The following is a 9,807-nucleotide window of genomic DNA, read 5'->3' as shown; positions in this document are numbered from 1 at the left end:
ATTTGTTAAACTTTTCTTTGTACTGTATTGTTTATTAATTCCATTTCTTTCTGTGAACACAGAAAAAAAACTGTAACAGCTACAGCTGAGAATGGTTGGCTTGCTAACAAATCTCATGTGATCGCTATTTTATAGCTGCCATGGTGACCACATGATCAGAAAACTAGCTGATTGGTTGTCAATCATTAGTTGAGACCAAAGCTGTCAGAAAAATGCACAGTGTGACAGCTAGGAGGTCCACCTAGCTGTCAAAAATGATATAGGCATTAACATTTCCATTAGGCCCTGGTGTCCATGGAGAACATTAATCTACAAATTGCCAATGTCTGCTGTTTAAAACTAAACTCAGAGCATGTATAAAATTTCATTCATTAATATAGTTATGCTTTAATCTCAAGTCATCAAATATGATTTTAAAAGGCTTGATTAAGTACTTGGACTTGACTTGATGTTAGCGCCCTGCATTTTCCTGTACAGCAGCACTCACACTGAGAGATCAGACTCCAAAGAATAGGAACAAAAATTGGGTTTGCATCAGCTCACCTTGCGAAAGGCATCTTGGAGAGGAATGAGGGACCTTTTTGATTTCTAAAAAAGGACAACAGTTTCATGTGTAAAGGGAGGACTTTTCCATTTCCATCAAGAGGAGCAATACAGAATACAGAATACTTTATTATTTCCAAAGGGAAATTGTTGTGACAAAGACACACTTAACAAAGACAACGCAAGATCACAACATTGAACAGAACAAGATGCAAATACACAACAAAATTACCAATAACAATAATTAGCACCAAATAAAACAAATCAAAACAACACTACAAATAAACCACTCATACAATTAAAATAGAACATAGAATAAACAACACAGACTAAAATAACTGAAAAGCAAACTACCAAATGCAAATAATACACCACTTTCGCTAACACTAACCCAAATAATAATTACATAAAACCAACATACAATAAAAACAACATAAAATCCTGATCATAAACTATTTGTTACCAGTCCATCTGGGTAACCTGGGCGGCCGCATCTGTCACCTACAGGACTCAACTCCAGCACAGGATCCTTCACTGGCATGCGAGATGTGAGACCTTTTCCCGCACACATGAGGCTTCAGCATCTCCTCTTGTCCCATTCAGCCGATTGGTCAACCCAGAAGTCCTTGGATTTTCCTGTCACACATGCAGCTACCTCCCCCTGGTACTTTATCTGCTGGCCCAGTGTTGGTGTGCACAGTTGGTTCGTACTTTGTGTGGTATGATCAATAAATTGTTAATGTCTCATTTTTAAAGAAACTGGTGTTTTCATTTTGCTCTGGTACAGCGCTTTATCCCCCATTGTTGTTTGTTTGGTTTTATTGGTATAGAAGTGCATTGGGACATTTTCTGCAAAACTTCCAGAAAGGTGAACTTGCGCTTTAAAACTCAACTCCAGGAAACCTAAAAATGCTCTCTTGCAGTGGGACTGTGCCAACACCGCAAGGTTTAACTGCTTGTTTCTGCCTAGGACACATAGTAAAGCACTTTTACTTACTCAATGCTAGGCTCCTGCAGACTCTTCTACACTGCTAGATCAGTTCCTGCATTCTCATCTCCCCCATGCTTTGGCAGTCTAAGTTTCAGGAGGAACAGTCCACTGCAGAAGCATGGGGGGGGGGGTGCCATCTACTGGGGGGGGGGGTCAATGCTTGGCTCCTGCAGACTCTTCTACACTGCCAGATCAGTTCCTGCATTCTCATCTCCCCCATGCTTTGGCAGTCTAAGGTTCAGGAGGTACAATCCACTGCAGAAGCATGGTGGAGTGCCATCTGCTTCGGGATCAGTAGATCATGCGAAGGGCCATATTTGCCCATGCAGATTGCACAGGTGTTCCGTGCAACCGTGTGCAGACAGTCCTATTCTTGTCAATTGGAACACAGCAGCTGCACGGACAGATCTACTGCTCCCAATTACATCCATGTGGGTGCATGTGTGTGTTTCACCAAACGCAGACAGTGTGAGTTCAGGGACATGCACCCATATGGATGTCTAATTGAGAGACATGTCCATGCAGCCTCTGCATCCCACTTGACCTGAATAGAACTGCCTGTATGCTGATGCATTCCGTGCAGGCAAATACAGACCTTCAAACTGGTGAACGCTTAAGTGTGCCCATGTGAACAAAGTCTCTGTCCATGCCCTAGATAAAAACAAGCAGTTAAGTTGGAACTAAAGTAAAAAATGCTAACTTTGGTTCTAACAGTTCGACACCTTCAAGGCTCCTTGCTGGCATCAGCATCTTCTCCACTGCTACTTCTGTGTGCTGGTCTTTGGCCATCTTGATTGGCTGATGCTGGGTGATGTCACTCCCCCACATAAGCAGGAGTCATTCATCCCAGCACACTCGCACCATGACGGAAATGTAAACTGAGCATGCGCAGCTTAGTGTACAGTCTGAAAGAGACTGCAAACAGGCAAGTGCAGGTACTTTTTTTTTTTTTTTTTTTTAATTGTAACAGAAATATTGCAGAGATAAGATGTCTTGTTCTGCAATAAAGACCCAGCCTGTTTGCAATTTTTTTACTTTAGTTCCACTTTAACCCTTGTGTGCAGCCCTAGTCCTGCTGCAAGAGTGGGTTTTTAGGTTTCCTGAAGTTGGGCTCTAAGTTTAAGAAACTATATTAAATATATTATTAATTTGTATTACTATAACTTTATTTATTGTAATGTGGTTTGAATAACACTAGGCAATATGTATCATACACCAGAGAGGGTGTAAGGTCTGTACTCAACCACAGGGGGGAGTGGAAGACATTTGCAGGTACAAAAACATTGTACTACATTATATTTGCACATAATTAGTACCATATGGCCATGCCAAAATGACTTTTTCAGATCATTTCATATTTTTAGACTAAAAAAAACAATAATATACAGTACATAGAAAAAAAATACACATTTTGCTTTCTTTTGTGCACAGCCCTGCCACCAGCATGAAAATGTCATTGGGCAGAAAACTTTTCCATGCTTACCTGCACAATATTAGCCTTTATCAGCGGGGAAAGGTTGTCCCATTATGTGTCACCATGACAACAAAAACACAGGTCTCGGTTCTTCTGCCATCCCGTAGTTCCAGAATACTGTTCCTGTGGTTCTTTCCAAAACACTTTTAGTGGCATAAATTAACTAAAAATCAAGAGAATAATTGTGAATGTTTTTTCCTAGCAGCCTTGGAAAATGTGATCAGTAAACCTGGCTGCCCTTATCATATAGAGTCTTTTACACAAATACAGGCCTTGTTTCTGGTAAGCAAAAGTACAATGTAAAGTCAGGCACTAAAAATTCTCAAAAGTTAACTTGTATGTTTTCATGTTTCTTCATGATAAAATTATAAACAAAAAAAAAAAAAAAAAAATTCACAAATGTCATACAACCAGGAAGAGCAAAGATGCTTCAAATTATCCATGCTTCTGGATGGATGCAGATGGAATGAAAACAGACATGGTGAATAATGTCTACATTTGGTGCCCTCTCCTGGTATGAGGTGGGAATATTTATTTCAGGTAAGACAATAGCTTTTTGCTGTGCACCAGAATTTAACTATGTAGCAAAAGGATGCAGTGAAAAACATTAAAATACTGTACTGCAATACTGTGTCAATAAAGCAACTGTAGATTTATTTTCTCAATAAGATTATTCCTAATAGCTTTTGTAACCCAAGTAGGCTTATTTAATACAACAGCATAGGAATAATGGATTGCAAGCATGGGACAGTTATTCCAAGACCATTCAAAATTCAGGCTAGCTCAATCAGTTCAGTGAAATATGAATTCTGATTTGGTGTTGGTTGCTGACCTTTGATATTTAGTATTTGAAAAATATTATTTACAAGGAAGTAATACTGACTTTATTGTTGTAATAGTTAAACCAGTGTTTGTGTAAGGAATATACTAGTGTAAATGCCCCGAGCCACGTGTTTATTTTATAAATAAATAGTGTTGAGTTTAATAAAAAAAATTATTGTGAATAAAATTAATTTTGTGAATAAATATTTTTTAAAATTTGTGTCTTTATAGCAGCTGCTATAGAAATAAAAGTGTTTGCAGGTAAGTAGTCCTATAATTACCTATAGCGCTTGCTTTAAAATAATTGCAATATATATTAAAGTGAATATAATAAATTTCATAAAATGGTATTAGTGACAAATACAATAAGTGTAGATAATAAATCCTATTTCATAAAACATTAATATATGTGAAAAGTCCAAGGTTAGAAAGTCCAATATACAATATAATATAAAGTGAGTCCTTTATGCAAAACAGTGCCAATTTCCAAACGAAAAGTGCAAGTGCTCAGCGCGATGATTGCTCAATCCACTCAGTAGTAATCCTTATAGTTATAATATCACCGTGACAGAGGTAAGATTCAATCACTTACCAGATGTTGAGGGTCATGTATGCCTCATAGCACCACGACCAATCGAGCTTGAATAGCCGTCCAGGCCAAAATGGACTCTCCTTATGGCTTGCTCCAGGATGAGATGGTGGGATCCCCCTCTGTCTCCTCTCCCCTCGTGCCAAAAGGATATGGAAAAAGGGAGCTCCAGATAGTGTGATATCTTCAATTATGTTTATTCCCAATTGGGCAAAAAAATACAAGGCTTGGGAATAAAGAGCAGCTCGTCTCCACATAATCAACCTTTTTTCAGTCAAGGCACCCTTTAAAATTATGGACAATCTCGAGGCACCCTTTAAAAATTATGGACTGTCTGGAGGCACCGCATTCTAAAATACACTGCTCAAAAAAAACTAAAGGAACACTTTTTAATCGAACTATAGCATTAAGTCAATAAAACTCCTGGCATATAGATCTGGTCGGTTAAGTAGCAGAGGGGTTGATAATCAGTTTCAGCTGCTTTGGTGTTAGTGAAAATAACAACAGGTGCACTAGATGGGCAATAATGAGACAACCTCCAAAACAGGAATGATTTTTCAGGTTTAGGTCACTGACATTTTTTTCCCTACTCATCTTTTCTGACTGTTTTTCACTAGTTTTGCATTTGGCTAGGGTCAATCTCACTACTGGTAACATGAGGCGATACCTGGACCCTATAGAGGTTGCACAGACAGTCCAACTCCTCCAGGATGGCACATCAATATGTGCCATTACCAGAAGGTTTGCTGTGTCTCCCGGAACAGTCTCAAGAGCATGGAGGAGATTCCAGGAGACAGGCAGTTACACTAGGAGAGCTGGACAGGGACGTAGGAGGTCCTTAACCCATCAGCAGGACTGGTATCTGCTCCTTTGTGCAAGGAGGAACAGGATGAGCCCTACAAAATGACCTCCAGCCACTGGTATGAATGTCTCTGACCAAATAATTAGAAAGATACTTCATGGGGGTGGTCTGAGGGGCCCACGTCCTCTAGTGGACCCTGTGTTCAATGCCCGGTCCCGTGAAGCTCAATTGGCATTTGCCATTGAACACCAGAATTTGCAGATCCGCCACTGGCGTCCTATGCTTTTCACAGATGAGAGCATGTTCACCCTGAGAACATGTGACAGACATGCAAGGGTCTAGAGAAGCTGTAGAGAACATTATGCTTGTAACACCATTCAGCATGACCAGTTTTGTGGTGGGTTAGTGATGGTCTGGGGAGGCATATCAATGGAGGAACGCACAGACCTCTACATGCTGGACAATTGCACCCTGACTGCCATTAGGTATTGGGATGAAATCATTGGACCGATTGTAAGACCGTAAAGCTGGTGCTGTGGGTCCTGGGTTCCTCCTGGTGCATGATAATGCCCCGATTCATGTGGTGAGAGTATGCAACCAGTTCCTGGAGGATGAAGGATTTGATACCATTAAATAGCACACACGCTGACCTAAATCCAATAAAACACCTCTGGGACATTATGTTTCGGTCCATCCAATGCCACCAGTTTGCACCTCAGTCTGTTCAGGAGCTCAGTGATGCCCTGGTCCAGATCTGGGAGGAAATACCCCAGGGCACCATCTGTCGTCTCATTATGACAGGTTTCCCCTAGAACAAATGTGTCATAAAAATTACTAAACTATTGCATGGTAGAGCAGGCACCACAAGATGCCTTTACGGGGGGAGGCAATTCTGATGGACAAGGCAATGACCCTCCATGCTGTTTTCTTAGCCTCTGATAATGAAAATAATAACTTAATAAAGGTCAGAGGCATTCTCTACTCATCTTACGTGGCAAGGATGAGACCTCTGTTTTGTTTCATGTTTGCATAAATGAAATGAATACGATCAAGTATGTACTTATTGCTCACTGAACATTATTTAAGTATTTTGCTTATTTCATTATACTGCCACCCTATCATACCTTGTCTGTGTTTTTTCTCTTTGATTTATCAACCAAACCAGTCGATGTGGCAAGTTTTACTGTACCCCCTGATACTTACCCAATTTAAAGCAGAACTACAGACAAAAATAATGAAATGAATAGCCCCTTAAAATAAAATAACAATAATCACTTCAATCTAGAGATTTTAGCCACAGTAATTTTTGTGAAGCTAGATATCCTTCAACCCCCTTTCTCTGAGCCTAGGTCATCCTGGACCCTCATTGCCTGTGATTGGACAGTGAAATGAGAAGCAGCACAGTGATAAGCTCATCTTTCTATCACTCTGCTTTCTCTTCCCATCATAATTGTTAGAATGGAACTACTGCATGTCCAGATATTAGAGCTGCCATATCACTTTTCTGCTTGTGTGTAAGTAAACTCTATTAAAGAGACTGGAATGCTATTAAAAGAGACATGGAGTACACAAAACTTACACTGCTCGCATTACAAAGAAATGATTTAATTACGTATTCATGCATACTTGCCAACATTCCCGTATTTGCCAGGACAGTCCCATTACTGAGTTAGCTGTCCCACCCTTGCTGTGTCTAATCTGCCTGCTGCAAAAGCACATGATCAGTGCTGCTGATGACAATTTGTACACTGCCCCGAAAACTTCCTCCCCACTTCCTGTATGAAATGTCATCTGTGCATGTTAGGGTGCAGGCAGTTTCCCCAGCAGGCACCAGATTCAGAGCATGAGCCACAAGTTCTCCAGGGTATCCAGAACAAGTGCAACTACAGGCAATTGCTGCCTCTGGCTCTATCCCCCCAGTTGCAGTGTGTCCCATGTATTTTGTCCTTCTAATACTGGCCTTGCCACCAGCAGGGCCTTTTTCACAGATCAGCAGCTTCTCCTTGGGCAGAAGGATGTGGTGGGTGGTGCAGAGGGTGTGACAGACTTCTCCTCTAGGCACAGGTAGTTGCTCTGACTGATCCAGGTGCTGAAAATGGGAAAGAAGGAGGAGCAGAGATGGTGGACCAGGGGGTCTTCCACCTCCAGTCATGTGGTAAGTGGCTGATTGGAGAGGTTTCCCACTACAGGAATTCCCTCTATCCGTGCAGCTTCAGGCCTTTATCCTGGCTGCTACACTGCACACAAATGGCTGGGGAATGTCTCTCGGCCCTGCCTATACATATTGCTCATTCACTGCCCTATTGCTACATACTGCTCACTGAATGACCTATCACATCATACTGCTCACTGACTGCCCTAGCACTACACACTGCGCACTTACCGCACTATCACTACATACTGCTCACTGACCACCCTGTCACTAGATGCTGCTCACTGACTGCCCTGCCTCTACACACTATGCACTGGCTGCCCTGCCACTATAAACTGCTCACTGACTTCCCTGCCTCTACATGCTGTTCACAGACTGCATTGCTACTACATGCTGTTCACTGACTGTCCTATCACTACATACTGCTCACTGACTGCCCTTCCTCTACACACTGTTCACTGACTGCCCTTCCTCTACACACTGTTCACTGACTGCCCTGCTACTACATACTGCTCACTAACTGCCCTATCACTGAAAACCATTCACTGACTGTCCTATCACTACATACTGCTCACTGACCGCCTATCACTACATACTGCTCACTGACTTCCCTATCACTACACACTGCTCACTTACTACCCTGCCACTACACAATGTTCAATGATTCCTCTGCCACTACACAGTGCTCACTCACTGCCCTAGCACTACGTACTGCCCACTGACTGCCCTGCCCACAACACACTGCTCACTAACTGGCCTGCTACTACACACTGCTCACTGACTGCCCAGCCTCTACACACTGCCCACTGACTGCCCTGCCTCTACACGCTGCCCACTCACTGCCCTGCCTCAACACACTGCTCACTGACTGCCCTTCCTCCACGCACTGTTCACTAACTGCCCTGCCACTACATGCTGCTCACTGACTGCCTTATCACTACACACTGCTCACTGACTGCCTTATCACTACACACTGCTCACTGACTGCTCTGTCATTACACACTGCTCACTGACCGCCCTGCCAATACACACAGCTCACTGACTGCACTATCACTACACACTGCTTACTGACTGCCCTATCATTACTCACTGCTCACTGACTGCTCTATCACTACACACTGCTGACTGACTGCTCTGTCATTACACACTGCTCACTGACTGCCCTGCCAATACACACAGCTCACTGACTGCACTATCACTACACACTGCTTACTGACTGCCCTATCATTACTCACTGCTCACTGACTGCCCTACCACTACACACTTCTCACTAACTGCCCTATCACTACACACTGCTTACTGACTGTCTTATCAGTACATACTGCTCACTGACGTCCCTATCACTACACAATTCTCACTGACTGTCCTACCTTTACACACTGCTCATAGACTGCCCTGCCACTACGCACTGTTCACTAACTGCCCTGCCTCTACACACTGCTTACTGACTGCCCTATCACTACACACTGCTCACTGACTGTCCTATCAGTACATTCTGCTCACTTACTTCCCTATCACTACACACTGCTCACTGACTGCCCTGCCTCTAAACACTGCTCACTGACTGCATTGCCACCACACACTTTGCAGTGCTATTTCTTACTGCCCTGCACTGCATACTTTTTTGTTTAATTTTTTATTTTTTTAACCCGATAGATACAGCTTTCTTATATATGCTTCATTAATGTATACTTTGGCATTAGTATTTAACAATATGCCTGTTGTAAAACCACACCAATTTTAAATGAATACCACACCCCTAATTAAAGTACATTCTCTGCCTACAATGGCCTCCTGGATGCACAGAGACAAAATGTGTCCCTGGATTTTTTTTCTAATTGTTGGCAACTATGTTCATGATTACACAGCTGCATTTTCTTTCTGCCTAGAGTTCAGTTTTAACCTGTAGGAACACTCGGCCACTACTAGTCTAGAATGTGCCTTTTTTATTTTTCTAAATACTGATGAAGGGGGACTTTCAGAACCCTAAGGCTCGGTTTCCACTAGTGCGACTTGCGGTGCGACTTGACACATGTCAAGTCGCACAGCAAGTCAAAACCCATTGTTTTCAATGGGGACCGTTTCCACTGCCGCGGCTTCAGTTGCCGCGACCTCAAAAGTAAATCGTGTACTACTTTTGAGCGCGACTTCCCTCTATATATGAGGGACAAGTCTAACTGAAGCCACGGTTTACTTTTGCTACAAAGTCGTGCTAGAAGTAGCACGACTTCGTAGCCGCACTAGTGGAAACCGAGGCTTAAACACAGTGGCTTTTTACTGAACAACAAATTTTAATAAAAAATAATTTATAGACTCTTTAGAACTGTTTTGGTTCTTTGGTCTCTACACATTAAAACAACAAAAAAGGTTCTAACCCTTCTTCACTCTAAACAAATGGCATTTGCTAGATTTGAGATTCATTTGAGGAAGATAG

This window comes from Pelophylax lessonae (assembly GCF_965119305.1).
Source record: "Pelophylax lessonae genome assembly, chromosome: 4".
In the NCBI taxonomy this organism is placed as follows: Eukaryota; Metazoa; Chordata; class Amphibia; order Anura; family Ranidae; genus Pelophylax; species Pelophylax lessonae.
The sequence above is the reverse complement of the archived record's forward strand: the minus strand, read 5'-3'. Positions refer to the sequence as shown.